Source organism: Poecilia reticulata, unplaced genomic scaffold, assembly GCF_904066995.2.
Source record: "Poecilia reticulata unplaced genomic scaffold, P_reticulata-male-v2 Scaffold_30, whole genome shotgun sequence".
NCBI lineage: Eukaryota > Metazoa > Chordata > Actinopteri > Cyprinodontiformes > Poeciliidae > Poecilia > Poecilia reticulata.
Window position 1 is genome coordinate 172640 of NW_027675128.1, and position 17110 is coordinate 189749.

Genomic DNA, 17110 nt, shown 5'->3' on the forward strand with positions numbered 1-17110 from the left:
CATCCCGTCCCAAAGTACAACCTGACCCGGCTGGGGATGAAGATAGAGATTTGTTCTTGGACGATTTCCATCCTGTCCCGAAGTACAACCTGACCCAGCTGGGGAGGATGAGAAAGATTGGTTCTGGATGGACTTCCATCCCGTCCCAAACCACAAGCTGACCTGGTTGGGGAGGATGAGAGAGATTGGTTCTGGATGGACTTCCGTCCCGTCCCAAACCACAAGCTTACCCGGCTGGAACGTTTGTGTAGAACAGGCGCAGATCCTGAGTCTACAGAGACTTTACAAAACAGACTGCAGAGAGTCGAACTGATCAAACCGACCCAGCTGGAGAGGTTTCAGGGAACGTCACAGCTTCCAAGCTGTTTTGGGAGGGACTGTTCCCAAAACAAAACGACCGCGGACAATATAGATCACTCGAAGGATCAGGAAAGACTAAACCACCCAGCATGGGTGGTTCAACATCTTCTTCTGAAGACAGACTTTGGGCCCAGGTTCTTAACGGTGCACGATTGGGTCTACCCACAGACCGACCCAAACATTTTCAGGTCACTTTTAAAGTGTATGGAAGTATTTTTGTGTCATGATTTCGTTGATGTCGTCTCGTCCAGAAGCCGATGTGATCATGTTGATCCGGGTGGATCCCGGATCAACCCAGGCCCAGGTTCTTTGGGCTCTGTCCTACCATCCAACCGGGTCGTGACCCCAGTCTGTTGTTCTGATGTTCTTCTTCATCTCTTTGGATCGTTTGAACAAACTGTAAGTTTGCTTTGTTTCCTACTTGAACTTTGTCTTCAGGAACTTTTCTGCTTGTTTCTTCTCTCTGATGTTTGGAGAAAATGTTGACTTCTGATTTAAACTCAAAGTTTAATCTCTCTTCCTTTGGAAAGTTAATCTACAGGATTATTAGATTACTGATGAACTGGAATCAAACAACATGATGAACAGCTGATGTTTCTCTGTTTCTTCTCTGAACAAAAGTTTCAACAAATTTGAACACTAAACATCTAAATAAAACAAGTAAAATTACAACTGTAAGAATGATAACAAACATAATAATCTAACACGCCTTATGCCGAGTGTGTATTGGACGACCTTTAAAATATTGGGACCTCATGAACTCAACATCTGCTCAGAATTGCCAAATAGACCAATTTATCTCAGATTGTTAATCTTATCTTGTCCAGAAAGGATTCTTTCCAAATCAGTTTTGGTTCCATTTGTGCTTTGCACGCAAATGGAAGGAAAGGGGTCAGTCAGGTTGACCAAGAGAGGCGCCAAAATCCTTTTGCAAAAACAACTCCTTAAATAGTATTCCACTCTTACATAATCCACACTATTCCGCTTTCAAGCGGAATCCTAATTAACCTTACCAGTTGTTTTGTTAATTGCTATACTAAGTTTACATAGCTTCCCGAGAGTACAACTCTGTATATAAACCTTTAGAAATATAGATAAAAGTCACTTAAAGTGAAATAATGAATAGTGGGGGTAAACATTGTTTCTGAGTAACTTAATTAATATAATAATTCCTATACATTGATTATACACAATTGGTCATTGATTTGTGTTATTTCCAGGAAAAAAACTACCTTATGGTCCCCGCTCGCCATGGGCGACCACCAGTATTCCATAATCTGGCACAAATGTAACACAATCATGGATCTACAGTGACCCAAATCACCCAAGTCTCAAAGTGCCCACTATCGAATCAACCTCTTCTGACTGAGAGAAGGAAGAGATACGCAAACTAGCTGTTGACATATACGAGCCAGATTGAAACGGATCTTGAAAATCAGTACCAGACGCTGCCAGGGCTATAGTATCATCGTCTAAAACGGAGAGCCCTGCCCATGCTTTGCCCTGGGTCTGGGTCTCCAGTGAGAACAGAGCCACCAACGTCTCTAAGAGACTTGAGCAGTGCTTTCATCTGCTCCAACTCAGAAGTAAGATGGGCCACCTGCCCAGATAGGCCCTCTGAATCCCTGGAGCTCTTCTTGGTCCTCTGACGTGGAGGCTCCATAGCCTCAGGAGCCATACGCTTCACAGGCTGGCTGGCACCTTGAAAGTCAGCCAAATGAGCAGTACGCAGGGACAAGGGCAGAGCAGAACAATTAGGGCAGGCCACATCAGTCAAGGCCTCGTTTAGGTGAACTGGCCCCAACAAGAGGGACACAGATCATGCCCATCCTCCAACTAGAGAGGTGCCAAACAGACTCTGCAGCACGGCACATCCAGCATCTCACGCTCACAAGACAAGGTCAGTCGAGCTGAAATCACCACTCTTAACACTTAGCCTAATGGACTATGGAACCCGGTCGAGCAGAAAACGCCACCAGGGGTTCCAAGCAGAAAAAAAGCTGCAAGGAGCACTACGACCACCGTAGCACAGTTGCAATATTGTATGAGGCAAGCCGAACACGGCTGCACAACGTTAACAAAAAGAAGCCGAAGCGGCTATGCTAATAATACAAGACAAGCCAACACAGCGGCACAATATAAAAAAAAACAATCCTGAAAACGGCTGCAATACAATTAACTAAAGGCAATCCAAACGCAGCTGCCACAAATGCAAGCCGATACGGCTAAGCAACAAGCCGGACGGAGTTGGCTAACGCCGTACCAACAGCAACAGGAAAATTGACGCGGGAAGCGAACAAGCTGCCGCTCCAGTCGATTAAAGAGAGAAAAACGACTTACCAATCAAAGAACAAAGTTGTATCAATGAAGAGTTTGCGCAGCCTCTGGAGGGCGAGAAAATCCTCTCAGCGCTGACCGTAGTCTCGAGGCTACCAGCGACAAGCAACAATCAAATTCTTACCACCTATTCAACTGCATACGAGAAGATGAAAGGGACTGAGCTGTCATTGTCACGTGACTATATAGACTTACCGGTGTCACCAGGGGTCACACGTGACCATGTTGGTATAAGATTCTCGACATGTACATGCGCAAGAGTGATCATTCAGTGCTTTAACCACCGCATCTGGCGGTAAGTAGGCATGAAATAGAACTGTTGAATATTTAGGAGGTTGTAAGTTTGTCCTGGTTTACCTGCCCTTTGTTCACCAAGATGGTGCCCATCACTTCCGGTTCACACTTATCATTAACTGTTAATAATCTTAATGATGTTATTAGGAAACATGCCAAGACATATTTAAATGTGTCATCTGCTATAATAGATTTAACAAAAAAATAATGATGTTAAACAGCAAGAGTTAGCATGGCAGAAACCAAGTTGAAGCGTGAAAATAAAAGTTTTATTCTTTACTCTGGACTTATTTAACCTCCAAAACACCACTACTGGCCACTACTCTCTACTGTCCCCTGCAGTTTGAATAATTCATGTCAACAGAAATGTAGCTTAGGTATTATTTCCCTTTTGTAGCTGTTCAAACTAAAATGTCCCCTTCTAATGACGTTCATCAAAAGTTAAGCAATAATTTTGAATGTCATAAAGTAAACCTTTTGATTAATTATTTAAAATTACAATTTATTAAGACGATGTGAAGGTTAATCCTCAGAGCTGGTTGGTGATCTGGTGGAGTCAGAGCTTCTTCTGAGACAGAAAGTCTTCAGTTTCCTAACACTTGATTTCTCTGGCTTCCTCTTTCATCTTCATTTCCTTAAACTGCAAACATAAGAAGATAAAATCATTGATGAACGAGTTACAACAACAACCTCACAATATCAAAGTCTCTCTGTCAGACTGAGCTCAATTAAAACCAATTTATGAAGAAAACTATATTAAGTTGTAACAAACAGCCTCCATGCAGTTACACCATGAAGCTGAATGACGTTAACAGAATAAATCATAGACAGTTTTATAAAAGGAAATTTGCAATTGGTTTATTTGTAGATCTGAAAACAGCCTTTGATACCATCAATCATGACATCTTACTAACACTGGAAATGTCTGGGATTAGGGGGAAGCATTATACTAGAAGCTACTTTGGACAAAGGAAACAGTTTATAGAACTAGATAATCAAAATCAGTGTCATGATATGAGGGAAGACAGGAGAAGCAATCGTCGGTTGGAAAGCCGTACTTCTTTATTTAGCTAGAGCGCGAGGTAACAGCATGAACAGCTTCTTATTCAAACTCGTTTTCGGTATATCTTTCTAGTGTTCCCCCAGTGGTCAGGAAACCAAACTACTGTTACACTAGATATACAATGAAAACTAATCTCACAACAATCCGATTTACTAAACATGTGGGGTTCCACAGGGATCATTTTGGGACCCGAACTGTTCAATTTGTAAATAAATGGCATAGTCAAAGTAACAAACCTTATAAAATACATTATATGTGCAGATGATACAAGTATTTTCTGTACTGGAGAAAACATTCAAACCTCTCAGAGGTGGAAATGAAAAAACTACAACAATGGTTCAGAAACAATAAATTATCACTAATGATATTCGGAAACTGTAAAAAACAATAAAATAATGCAATTAAAGTAACTATTGATAGTGTTGATTTACAACAAGTCCATGAAATCAATTTTTGGGTGTCAGATGATAAACTTAGCTGGAAACCACAGATAAAATCTAAATTAGCCAAAAGTGTAGATGCTCTGATGGGATTAGATTTTTACTGGACAATACATTCAACTTGGGATGGGATGGGATGGGATGGGTGGATGGATGGACGGGAAATACATACAAAACAAATGTACAGCTTTTATACGTCACACAAAAAATCTATCTGATACATAAAGTGGGATGTTGGGAAACAAACCAGTTATTTATTAAATCAAATAAACTGAAATTCTGGGACTTTGTAACATTTAAAACTATAAAATTCATGTTTAAGGTCAGAAATCAGCAACTTCCACCCAACATACAGGAAATGTTTAGTGACAGAGAGGAGGGTTATAGTTTAGGAGGAGAAGGAAATGAAAAATAAAACAATGTATTCGAACAACCAAAACAGTTTTTGTTTATCGGTGTGTGGAGTAAATGTCTGGAATGGACTGAATGATGAGTTCAAAACATACAAATATAAACAAGTAAAAAAAACTGTTAAAATTTTGCTTATTGGTAAATATGTTGTATAGATGAGAGTTTCAAAGACCAAAATGATATTGATGATATTAAAGATGTATCAATAATTTTACATGTGAGATTTAAGTGTCATGTGGAAATAATCTCAGTTTATCTGGTGTTTGGAGATTTAAATGTTGATGAATATGAGGGGCAGGAAATCATAAGATCTGCTGCTTTTAAACAGATAATGTAACATTGCATGTCAGCTGGGCCTGATTGTGGAGGTTCTGGTTGATCCAATAGGTGTGTAGCTGAAACGTCCCTAGGGGACATTTAGCCAGGAGACTGATTCTCTCTCCAGGAGAAACCCACTAAGTCTGTGCCAAGAGATGGTCAGTTTTTACAGTTCACGTCTCCATCATCATGAGGAGGATCCAGGATGTCGGAACCTGAAACGTCCGTTTGGATTAAAATGTCCCAGAATCTGAGGACAAACCTGGAAAACAGAACATCTCAGCCAAGTAAACATGAGACACAGAGACAGAATCCACATTTCCTCCAACAACAACGTGATTAAAGTTAGAACGTTAAAAATAAAAGACTAAGAGAAGCATCAGAGTTCATTTTAATAAAATCCTGAAGAATTTCACAGAAAAGCTGTAAAACATGAGGTAAAGAGGACAATCAGGAGAAACGGGTTAAAGTCACTTCAGGAGGAAGAAGCTCCTCCAGATGATTACAAACTGGTTCAGCACATTCACTTTTTTACATGACAGAAAACTTTCTACCAAATGCCTCACAGTAGTTTACATCCCACCTCCACTAGAATAAAACGTAATAAGATCAGATTTTATGCTGCAGGTTCAGGTGAAGGATCGGTTTGGGATCAACGGACAGAACCAGCAGAATGACGCAGCTGCTGGTTTCCTCCAAGCGTTCAGTGGATGCTAGGCTACGCCGCTAACGCTAACCGCTTCCGTCAGTCGCTGGCGGCCATCTTGCTAAAATAAGTCTCTATTTAAAAATAATCCTGAGTTAAACGACATTGTGAGTCACGCGGGTGACCTCTGACCCCTGGTAGCGGTGGCCGTCTCTTCGGTGAGTGTTTTCGAGTCATTAGTTCGGAGCAAAGCCCGCCGGGAGGGATTCCTCCATCACTTCCTGTCTGGCTCATCCGCAGAAATAAAATCCTCCTGCTGCAGCTTCGCTCCGCTCGGCCGTCCGATCAGACGTCCGATCAGACATCCGATCAGACGACCTCCGGCCGCCACCGCCTCTCCTGGGCGCCGCCGTGCGCCGTCGCGCGCCGCCGGATGCTCTGGCCGCTCGAGATGAGGTTGGCGTAGCCGGGCGTGTGCGAGAAGGCATAGGCGGAGCGGCGGGAAGCTCGGTTTCTCACAAAGGCTGAGGGCTCGTCCTTCCTCCTCCTCTTCCTCCTCCTCCGCCTGCTGCAGGTATTTACTCTTGTTCCTCTGGACCTGCAGGCGGCAAACAGAACCGTTAAAAAGATGAAACAGTCAGCGGATAGTTCCCACAGGATGTAAGGAAATGCAAAACAAAAGCATATCAGAGTTTACATTGAATAAGTAACAGTAAAATCACATGTGAATAAGTTATTAAAACAACGATGCGTCACACTCATTGCACTTCCTGTTTGTCGTCTTTGTTGTTTCTGCCAGTAGTAACATCCGGTCACATGACTGGTGATGCGAAAAACGATTCCATTACAGTTTTTAAAGATACAGTGATAAAATGCAAACAATGTAGACAGAAAAACAACATCTGAGATTACCTTCAGAAATTTCCAAGAATAAATGAGTTTTCTGATAACCAAAAGTCAAAAATTTGAGAGAAAAATTCAAATTTCAAGATTAAGCTCAAGTTTTCCAGAAAAAAATAGAAAATTTCTGTTTGGAAAGTAGAACATTTTTGACAAAAGTTAGAAATTTCATTGTTTTTTCTAGAAATTTTAATCTGAAAATGTGATTTTTACAACTCAAATTATTATTATTTTTTACATACAAGGACATTTCTGAGCCCCAAAAGCCAAATATTTACGAGAAAAAAACAGGCAATTAAGATTCATCTCAGAAATTTTCTCTCATTAATCTGAAAAAGTTTCACATTTTTAAGGACATGTGAGAAACATGTTCTTAAAAATGACATGTTTCTCACATGTCATGTGAGAAACATGACATGTGAGTAAGAATCTCGGAGTAAGAATCCAGTTTTGCATTCACTGGATTTTGCAAAAGACTTTTTGTTGCAGACTGAAGCTTCTGAAAGAGGCCTTGGGGCAGTGCTTCTGCAGGGACCACCAGAGGACCAACATCCAGTTGCCTACATCAGTCACAAGCTGCTACCAAGAGAGAGGCGATACGCAACTGTGGAGAAGGAAGCCATGGCTATTAAATGGGCCCTTGATTCATTTAAATTTTATTTGCTAGGAAGAGAATTCACACTTCAGACTGATCACAGAGCCCTCCAATGGCTAGAAAGAATGAAGGACACGAATGGGAGAATCACCAGATGGTATCTTGCTATGCAGCCATTTCGGTTTAAGGTTCACTACATCCCGGCAAAGACAACACCATTGCTGATTACTTTCTCGATGCCAGAGGAAGATCAGGAAGTGGGGGAGTGTGTGATTGCAGAATCCATGGCCACACTTTGAAGTCGGTAACTTTTATGCACAATTTGTTTTTCATTCAAACACAACACTTTAGTTTCAACTCGGTCCATCACAATGCCACAGAGGAAACTGGGAGCAGACCAGACACATGATGCTCCCAGTTGTGGGTGAAGCAGTGAAAGTTCTCCAGGAACTGAAGAGGCTGGGATGTCTAAAGAGGTGAAGCTCATGTCTCTGCAGTGGTCTGTCCATCGTCTCAGAGGTTTGGATGTCAGAAGAATTGTTGCTAAACTCCTAAAGAGCTGAAGAGCAAAACCCTTGGAGGAGACGGAGCGTTTGGGTCCAGCAGCATCTTCATGGTGAAGCAGTGAAAATTCTCCAGGAACTAAAGAGGCTGGGATGTCTAAAGAGGCGAAGCTCATGTCTCTGCAGGTCTTCATGGAGGACAGCTAACAGCTTCAACAAAGGCGTCAGATGAAGAGCTGATGAGGAAAATGGTTCCAGCTCTGGAAGCAGATTCTCAGAGATTTGGGAGGATCTGACAGAATCAGGACTTTTTCTGGAACCAGACAACAATCACCATATTTTGGTCTCAGTTCCAACTCAGAGGTAACTAGTAGGAGGAGGAAGAGGTGAGGATGATGATGGGATGAAGAAGATCAACACTGTTCACAAAGTTTATAATTAATGCAATGGTTTATTTTAATGGTCCAAATTTCCATCAAATCTAAACAATTATTTTATAAAAACAGTCGAGATACTAAAGGGGAATTATGGAGCAGCAGCTCAATGAGTGAAGAGGAGATTAAAGTTTAAAACATCTCTCTGGCTGATTGGATCTTAGAGAAAACAAACATTTTCTAGAGTTCAGGGTTTTCTATTCATTTCAACCTGAAAACTGATAAAGTTAAATATTTTAAAAAGATCAAAATGTCTAAAAACCAGAAGCTGCAGCTGTCCTGGATGAACTGAATGTTTAGATGTTTGAATGGCTGAAATCATCCAGAGGATGAAGGAAGTGGTTAAAGGTCAAAACTTCCAGAATCAACTTGAAGAAAGAAGAAGAAACAGGAGGATAATAGTGCTGAGGCAGCATTCACACAATGAAAACATCTGGACTCACCAAGCCTTTCTGCAGTTCCTCACAGCTGAAGCCAGTCTCAGTCGTCCACCATCTGATGTCTTGTACTTCTCCAGGTCCAACTCATCCAGAACCTCTGACATCTGCAGCATGAGGCCAGAGCTGAACAGTCAGTCTCTGAGAGCTCTTTCCCTAAATCCAGCAGCCGTTGGATCTCCTGATAAAATGAGACGTCGTTCATCTCCACCAGACAGTAGAAGATGTTGATGCTTCTGTCAGCAGAGATTCTGTTAGTGTTCATCTCCTTCAGGTTGGTGATGATTCTCTGGAAGGTTTCTGGACTGTTCTCTGTTTGAGCCAGCAGATCTTCTAAGAGTCTCTGGTTGGACTCCACAGTGAGACCATGAAGGAAGCGGACAAACAGGTCCAGGTGGCCATTTTACTGCTAAGGGATTTCTCCATGACTTTCTTCATGAACTAATCTAGAGATGTTTCTTTGTATTCTCCAGGAACGTCTTGGTCACCTCTGACCTCCTGCTGGTGAAGCAGTGGAGCATGTAGATGGCAGCCAGAAACTCCCGGATGCTCAGATGAAGAAAGGAGTAGACGGTGTCATGGTGGATTTAAGGTTTCGAACCCACATGCAGGAACACACACGAAGAGATCAGTAAGTGCAATAATTTATTTACAGTATGTACAAGGAGATAGATTGCCACTGGAAGGAAGGTGGGTCCAGGAATCTCTCTGGGGCGACTGCAGGCAAAATGGAGATGGCGAGTATAAAGATGGTGGGAAATGACTAGACTACAGGATAAAGTTGTGCTTACCAAAGTAAGCAGGTAAAGTCCAGCAGAGGGGAGTGGGTGCCAAGAGAGGGAGTAGTGTAGAGGACGTCGGTAGACCGACGGTGATTATGGCGTTGGAGGGCGGACAGGTGGATCTGAGGAGGCTCGGAGGAACAGCGGAGGGCTTCCAACTAGAGGGGAGTCACAGGAAGGGGTAATCCTTGGGGGAAGGCTTCCCAGAGACCTTGTAGATGTCCTGGAAAAAGGTAACAAGAGACTGGTCAAAAGGCTACTAGGAGAAACAACTTGAAATACGTTTCTGAGAAATAACTCAGTGGGCTGATGTACCACTAAAGGCAACACTCTGGCAGAGAAGTGTTGGAAGCCCACTGTTCTTATACTCCTCCTGGGAGATGATGATGCCAATCAGGTGTGTCATGTAGAGCCTGTCAGCACACCCTCCTGCCAAGATCCAACCCACTGGCACCCTCTTCTGGGTCATTGGTGGTGCTGGAAAGGAAAACAATCTAACCCCACAACCTGGTACCCAACAGACGGAGATGTTGCGCGTTCCTCTCTCCTTTTTAAACATCTGAGTGAAAACTCCTGAGAACAACGCAGCATCTTTGATGTTGATGCCGCACCGTTTGAGGTCTTTATCATAGAAGATCAAGTTTCCCTCCAGCAGCTGATCTAAAGCCAGACTACCTAGAGACTCAATCAGCTTCTTGTTCTCTAGAGCTTCTTCAGCTCCTTCTTTATACCTTTCCTCCTTGATTGTGAACTGAAGCAGCAGGAACACTATATACATCTCAGTCAGGGTCTTGGGCAGCTCTCCTCCTCTCTGGTCTTCATCATTTCCTCCAGAACTTTAGCAGTGATCCAGCAGAAAACTGGGATGTAGCACATGATGTGGAGACTTTTTGATTTCTGGATGTGGGCGATGACCCTGCTGGCCTTCTCCTCTTCATCTCTGAATCTCTTCCTGATGTACTCCTTCTTCTGGGGGTCAGTGAACCCTCTGACCTCTATGGCCCTGTCAATAGATTTATCTGGGATCAAACTGGCTGCTGCAGGTCATGTGGTTATCCAGAGGAGAGCAGAGGGAAGCAGTTTTCCTGTGATGAGGTTTGTCAGCAGAACATCCAGTGAGGTGGACAGGATTCTTCTTGAAGTCCAGAGGAAGTCGACTTTCATCCAGACCATCAAGATGAACAGAACCTGAAACTTTTTAAAGCTGTGGATTTCTGTGTCTTTAATTTGATCAAAGAAGTGATGAATCAGTTCCACCAAGCTGAAAGTTTCTTCTCTCAAGTTATTCAGCTCTCTGAAAGTGAATGGAAATATGAAGTCGATGTTCTGGTTGGTTCTGCCTTCAGCCCAGTCCAAAGTGAACTTCTGTGTTAACAGTGTTTTTTCCAATGCCAGCTACTCCCATGGCCAGCACTGTTCTGATCCGTTGCTTTCTACCAGGGTTGGATTTAAAGAAGTCTTCCAGGTTTATTTTTGTTCCTTGATTAATGGATGCTGTTTCAAGCTGTCTGACCTCATGTTCCTGGTTGACCCCTGCAGTTCCTCCTTCTAAAATGTAGAGCTCTGTGTAAATATTCAGAGAGGTTTTCTCTCCACGTATTGCAATGCCTTCACAGATAGATTGGAACGTGTCCAGAAGAGACTCATGTTGGTCATGTTGACATCGATCAAAATCTGAACAAAGAGATAAAACACAAGATGAAACACTTGAAAAAAGGAAGACTCAATTGATTGAATTTTAATTTGATTGTTTCTATATCAGGATGTTTAAAGAAAGAACTCAATCAAATTATAGACCATGAGGAAGATTTCATTCAGAAGAAACATGAAACATTCAAATCATGAAACATTCAAGTCATGGAGATTTATGGTGCCGCTTTGCTTGTTAATAAATTGACTGGACTACAAACATCATGCTGAACATTCAATGTGTTTTCACACTAAGAGTCGCCTCCTGCCAATCTACAAGAAAACTTTTCTATATTTTCTGACCTACAGCCCAGCAGGTGGAGTGCAACCATAATGCTCCATTTATTTTTGTTATAATTAGTCACTGTTGGATGAGTTCACTTCCACCCAGTCATGATTGGTGAAGGGACTAACTAAATCAGAGGAGTCGGAGGACAAACTCAGCTGGTTGGACAGAGTAGGATCTATGTTGAGAAGACGTTTGATCATCAATCTACTGTCTCTCTGTCCTTTCTTCATCACCGCATCGATGGTGTCGCGGGCCTTGTTTGCTCTGGTTTGGTTCTTTGGAAGAATTTCTTCTTTCTCTGAACTTTCAAAGATGACATCTACCTCAAGGCCATCAAGGAGCTGATTCAGGATTTCCTCAGAAACTCTCTTCACAAACTCATTGAGAACCTTGAAAGTATTTTCTCTGCAGGCAGAAATCAGAAACATAATTAATTCAAACTGATGTCTAAGAGAAAACGTGATGAAGATCAACTATTCATGCTGCTCCATCCAGAGATTCAGAGTCTGTTGATCAGCTGCTCAGGTCTAAACCTGTTGTTGTGTTTCTGCCTCATATCTGAGTGACGACCACTTATTCTGTCTACATGAGACCAAATGAAGCTTTTCGTTCATCACTTTCTTTCCTCAATGCAGGAAGAACAATAAAAGAAACACCTTCTAAATATGGAGCTGCACTATTTTAGGAATAAAGGAAATTATATTATTGGTAAATATTGTGATGAAAATATTGACTGATTAACATTTTCATCACTTTTCTTTCTTCATCTCCATCTCTAAACTTTAGCATATCTGACACCAAGTGTTGGAATAAAAGACACAGAATGTCTGACATATATTATTAATAAATGATGTGATTACTGGATAAGTTAATCAGTATATATAGTAATATTCCTGATGTTAGAGTTATTATGTTTGTTATCATTCTTACATTTATAATTTTATGTTACTAGTTTTTATTTAGAGGTTTAGTGTTCAAACTTGTTGAAACTTGGGAGACAAAATTAAATCTTCCTTAATCAAGCATGTTTGTACAGATGGTGACTTAGATCTTCCTGGGAAAGTCCTGAGCTGTAGAACCTATGTGTTAATTTAGTTTCTGTGTCTCCCCTCTGTCTGTCTGAATTCACATCCTACTGTGAAGATAGGATGTGGGTTTCACCCCCTCCATTCCTGTTCACACCTTTCTCTCCCCTGCTAATAAAAGAGACAAACAAACTGAAGGTTTTCAGAACGCTCTATGAACGGCTCGGAGGAGCAATTGATAGAGTTTTTCTCCTTCTGCAGAAGTCGGCTAAAAACTCATATACGTTGTCTGTGGTTCTCTTTTTCCATGTAGGTTTCAGAAAATACCTAACACCTGAAGTATCAGAGCTGCTGGCCTGTTCTTCACTTCGGTTCCTTTTAGTTTCACCAGAGCTTCACTGAACAGGAAGCATGAAAACAAAGACACTGAGGCTGAGCTTCATCACATGGCAGCAACACAGGCTGTGATTGGTCAGTTTGTTCCTTTAAGATTCTTCATTTCTGCTTCTGATCACTTACCAAAATCCTGTTTCTCTGCCATCTTTTACCTGGAAAACATGAAGATTCGTTATGTTTCAGACTTTATTTCATGAATAGTTTATTTTATGCAGTTGGAATGGGAACTATAAATACCCTAAAAGTACTTATTTAAAACACACAAGCACAGACCCCTAAAGAAAAACATAATTATGTAATCATGAAAGCTACAATGTCAGAGCAAACTATTAAAAAACATCTGTGGTATAAAAATACATTTATCACATCTTTCTTTACAAGAAATGACGTTCCTGACTGTTCGTCTGATTTCCTTCAGGTTGAGATGTAAACATCTTCACCTCTTGCTTTTTGCCATCTGACTGTAATGTGTGGCTCCTGCCACCAGGTGGCAGCATCAGCTGCAGAAAGCTCCTCTAGTTTTCTGCTATTCTGGCTTGAAAAGCCCAACTTCGGTTCCCAGATGCCTAAACAACAACTTAACACATTTGCTACAGTTTTACTAGAAAACTAAAAGACTCACTGCAGCCATTTGAGTCAAAGGTCAAAATCCTGCCACCAACCCAAAGAGGAAAAGCTGCAGTGATTCTGAAGAGACTCTCAGTTCATTTATATTACATAAACACAGACATTTAGCACTGAACCAAAATAAAGATTTAACAACAAGTAGATTTATTTACTTCACAAGGAACTTTGATTTGTTTCATTAAAACAAGTTCAGACTAATGGAGAAATGAAGGCTGGAAATATCAGTGAAAGATTTCAGTGATTAAAATATTAAACATTTAAACAGTTACTATTAAAAGTAAATTATTACTGTGACTGAACCAATAATTATGCAAATATTTGCTAAATTATTTTAAAAACTCAGAAATAGAGCGATGGTTGGAGTGGAGGAAAGTTTTCTTGGTATAAAAGAAACTTAAACATCTGAGCTTTCACAACCAAATCTCAGAGTTTTAGTAAACTTTTTACTTGTAAGGTCAAATGTCAAAAATATAAAGAAATTAAAAATAAAACAAAACATTTGAACCCAAATGGCCGACTTCCTGCTGGGTGTGTAAATCTGGTCCAATAGTTTTTACAGGTTTTGATGTTTTAACTCAGTTCAGGTCTAAATAACAGCTATGGATGTTTTTAAATACTCTAGGGGGCGCTGTGTTGTTATGTCACCACAATCACTGATTATTGATCAATAATTGATTGAAATATGATCAGCTGTCCTCTGTCACCACAGACTGATTCAATCTACTGATAAAAGCCCAGATAAATCCTCTCTGATCAATAAATTATTGACTTCTTATTGAAATATTTTCCATCCACCAACCAGAACCCATATATCTCAGCCGGGCCACAAACACTCAGAACCTACTGGTACCAGTTTGACTCCACTATAAAACTGGGAGCAAACTCAGCTGGTTGTCTGAGTTACAGATGACAACTCAGAGAAAATCAGAGTTCCTGCTTGAAATCAGGAGCTGCAGCTCTGAACCAGAACCAGAACCAGGCCCAGTTCTGGTTCTGTCCAGCAGCTCAAAGAGAAAAAACCCAGTCAGGACTGGAAACCAGTAGAAAGTGGAGTTAAAACTCCCCTTAGACAGACCATCTGATAGACAAATTGGCATCACTATACAATCACAGCCTGGGGCCAAACAAAGTCCATCCGAGGGCCACAATTGGCACCCGACCCCACATTGAGCATCCCTGTTGGAATCTGTGAAGCGTGATGGAAACACTGTTTGTGTGGAGAACTCTGCCCCCTGGTGGACATTAAAGCAGGTCATTCTGCATGTGGATTGAAACTTAATTAAAGTTTAATATCACTGAAAGCAAAAGGTTGTAGTTATTTTAAAGTTTTTACTTTATTTTTCTTTATGGCCAGAAAACTTGAGATTATCGTTTAAATACAAGCCCAGGTTTCACTGCTAATTCATGAATATTTAGATGACAAATGTTTGCAAAATGTCCAGAATGAATCTGTTTTATATGCTACAAAGTTTTAATATGTTAAATTTACCAATAAAAATATGTAAAAGTTTTATTTATTTATTCTTTATTTAATTCCTTTCAAAAGAAGAATAAAAGTTTGGAGTTTAACTTTCAGACACATGATAAAGAATTTTAAAAAACGTGATGTTTTGGATTATTTAAAGCAAAACTTGTTGAAATATTTATTAATAATATTAAAATATTTGTTTCTGATTCCAACACCAATACAAACACTTCACTGCCATTAATATTAAAACATTAGAATCTCTCATTCTCAGTTTTAATTTCTATTCTATTCACAATTGTGTCTTTATGAAAAGTATTTATTTGTTAGATATTTAGAAGAATAAAACCAACCAGAACATGATGAGGCTGAAACAAATCGATGTTCTTCAGTTTAATAAAAACCAAAACCATACCGATGTTTTCAGAAGATGAAGGACAACAAACAGGATGAGAACCAACCAATGATTGACTCCCTGTAGATCAATCAGGTTGATCTTAATCTGCTCCGTTAGACTAGCAGGAAAAAAATGGAGATAGAGCGACACCAAGCGGCGACACGCAGTACTGCAGTGGTTAAACAGAACCCAGGTTCGGTTTTATCTGATTTACTACCTTAATTTGAGATATAAACATTTATGAAGCTACTATTTAATCACGGTTTTATACACATTTTCCTATATATTTTTTAAAGTATTCGGATTGAACTGGAAGCTGATTTGTTCTCTCAAAGAATATATTTATTTTTATTAATTATTTTAATTTCTCATGCAAATGAACAAACCAGAAGCAGATTTATATTTATTTCACTTCAAACATCAATTCCTCTTCTGCCCTCAAGTTTTACAAATCACTAATGTAACAATGTGAACAGAACAGTGTTATATCGACCACTTGTGGTGCAAGTCGACCACTTGTGGTGCAATAAAACAACCAATATAAAAAGGACAATATTTATTAGTACAAAATAAGAGGATGTATATTTGCAAAACAATAAGTAAACAAATAAATGAAAAACTATGGAAAAGGAAATCAAAGGAAATCAAAAGGAACAGCAGGGTGCAGCAACAACTGCAAAAAACAAAGAAACAAAATTACCAAAACGCCTATTAAATCTTTGAAATATAACCATGCAATTCAATTAAAAATTAAACAAAGCCTACCTGCAGCGTCGATCAACCACACGCCCAGGTAAAGCACTTGTCAAATTACAACATGTAGTGTGACCCTATATAAAGAACACCAAACACTGAGTTGATATAAATCAAATTAAAAGAGTTTTGTCTTTACAATAAAAAACACACACAAACCTGATGACAAACAGTGGAAGGCGTGGGCCAACACACCTGGTCCAACACAGAGGAGATTGACAATCTGCCACCAGTCCCGACAGCTTCCCTTTTATGGGCGCTCAGATGTGGAGGCAGCGACCCCTGGTGGTTCCACCTGTTACATTCCCCCCCATCATTATGCATCGGCGACCCGACGATGTACATAAAAAACTATTGCCCAATAACTGAATCATTTCTTTAGCACAGGACAGGGCAGCCTGTAAGGGTTGGAATGCTGTCCAGCAGTTTTCCGAGCTGACCTCCTCGGCTCAGGGATGATGGCGGTGTCAATCTCCTGTGCGGGCTTTTTGCCAGAAAGAGGCTGATCATCAGAATTTACATCTACAGGAATAACATCATTCTCAGCCTCTGATTGAATCTCAGATTCAGGCAAATCCACCACTGGTTCATCACCCACCTCAATATCTGTCCGCACATCTTCCAAACCATTTCTCTGATACCCTTCCCCCCCACTATTTTCAGGGACACTTCTAAGCTCGACCCTATGGACCTGACGGAGGGGCCCCTCCTGACCCACAGGTGCTATAGAGTACACTACCCCTCGCTCAGAAGGTGGACGAACCACTTGATAGGGAGTTGAATCATAAAAATCCTGAATTTTGCTGCGACCCCTCACTGAATGGTTTCTCGCATACACCAAGTCTCCTTCCAGAAAATCTGGCGCCACATCCTCATCCTGATGTCTCTGAGCCCTTCTACTCTCTACCTTTTGGCACACCATTTCATAGGCAGCATGGAGTGATTTTTG

General features: G+C 40.7%; 1 pseudogene across 1 annotated transcript; it reads right to left on the reverse strand.

Annotated features, from left to right (window-relative positions):
- Positions 1-5789: 5789 nt before the first annotated feature.
- On the reverse strand, positions 5790-11177 carry LOC145550274 (NLR family CARD domain-containing protein 3-like; annotated as a pseudogene). Its single transcript, XR_014086182.1, has 3 exons — positions 10063-11177; positions 8745-9329; positions 5790-6467 (listed from the first exon to the last, which is right to left on the reverse strand). The product of XR_014086182.1 is annotated as an NLR family CARD domain-containing protein 3-like (transcript).
- Positions 11178-17110: the final 5933 nt, after the last annotated feature.